The sequence below is a fragment of the Lithobates pipiens genome, unplaced genomic scaffold (genome assembly GCF_037356315.1).
Source record: "Lithobates pipiens isolate NorthernLeopardFrog02 unplaced genomic scaffold, aLitPip1_a1.2 Scaffold_22, whole genome shotgun sequence".
NCBI classification, from domain to species: domain Eukaryota; kingdom Metazoa; phylum Chordata; class Amphibia; order Anura; family Ranidae; genus Lithobates; species Lithobates pipiens.
Window position 1 is genome coordinate 256,455,114 of NW_027507784.1, and position 1,846 is coordinate 256,456,959.

Consider the following 1,846-nt stretch of genomic DNA (forward strand, 5'->3'; position numbering starts at 1 on the left):
CAGAGGTTCACCTTCCAGCAGGACAATGCCCCCAAACACACTGCTAAAGAAACACTTGAGTGGTTTAAGGGGAAACGTGTAAATGTGTTGGAATGGCCTAGTCAAAGCCCAGACCTCAAACCAATAGAAAATCTGTGGTCAGACTTAAAGATTGCTGTTCACAAGAGCAAACCATCCAACTTGAAGGAGCTGGAGCAGTTTTGCATCGGTAAATGGACAAAAATCTCAGTGGTAAGATGTGGCAAGCTCATAGAGACTTATCCAAAGCGACTTGGAGCTGTGATTTCTACAAAAGTTGGCTCTACAAAGTATTGACTTTAGGGGGGTGAATGGTTATGCACATTGACCTTTTCTGTTATTTTGACTATTTGTTGTATGTTTCTCAATAAAAAAAAAATTTCTTCAAAGTTGTGGGCATGTTCTGTAAATGAAAAGTTGTGAGGCAACAAAACACAAAAAAATGGCAAGGGGGTGAATACTTTTGCAAGGCACTGTATGAGTACAACTGTGTATGTATGTATGTATGTATGTGTATATATATATATATATATATATATATATATATATATCCAGCTCTTTCTGGTAGCAGGCGCATATGCACACCACTGATTATACACAACCGATCGGACCCCATCCCACTGGCTGTGGCGATCCGTTTCGCTTCAGGAGCGATCCGGGATGAGGGGATGGCTGTTGGTTTCTGGCCATCCCCTCTCGATCGCTCCTGGCGAATGAGAAGCTTCCCCTGCCTGTGTAGTGTAAACACAGGCAGGGAGGAAGTAATGTCACTCTCCTCGAGGCGGTCTTTTTGACCGGACTGCGAGGAGAGGACATAGTGAGTATGCACCAACACTACAGTGACATGTAGGTACACACAGGCACACAAATCGCCCCCCCCCCCCAGTCACAGTGTCACTGATTGCAGTGATCATTTATTTACTGATCACTGCATTTAGTGTCATTTGTGACAGTAAAAAGTGTCAGGGCAGTTAGTGATAGTGATAGGTCCAGGGTAGCCCCCTACCCCCCGCCATAACGGTTTAACCCCCTGATTGCCCCTAGAGTTAACCCTTTCACCCCTTTTTGCCAGTGTCACTAAGCGATCATTTTTCTGATCACTGCATTAGTGTCACTGGTGCCGCTAGGTAGCTAGTTATTTTTTTTTAGGTACCCCCATATGCAACCTAATAAAGGTTTTAACCCCCTGATTGCCCCTAGAGTTAACCCTTTCACCAGCGATCACTGTATAAGTGTCACTGGTGACGCTGGATAGCCATTTAGTTATTTTTAGGTTCCCCGTCAGGTTTTTATATCGCGTCCGGGACCCCCATATACTACCTAATAAAGATTTTAACCCCCTGATTGCCCCTAGTTAACCCTTTCACCAGTGATCATCGTATAAGTGTTACGGTGACTCTGGTTAGTTTGCTTTTTATAGCATCAGGGCACCCACCATTTATTACCCAATAAAGGTTTAACCCCCTGATCACCCGGCGGGTGATATCAATTAGGTTTTAGGGTCAGGGTCTGCGTCGCCCCAGGCAGCGCTAGGTTAGTGCCAGTACCGCTAACACCCACGCACAAAGCATACACCTCCCGTAGTGGTATAGTATCTGAACAGATCAATATCTGATCAGATCTATACTAGCCTCCCCAGCAGTTTAGGGTTCCAAAAAAACGCATTGTTAGCGGGATCAGCCCAGATACCTGCTAGCACCTGTGTTTTGCCCCTCCGCCCAGCCCACCCAAGTGCAGTATCAATTGATCACTGTCACTTACAAAACACTAAACACATAACTGCAGTGTTTGCAGAGTCAGGCCTGATCCCTGCGATCCCTAATAGTTT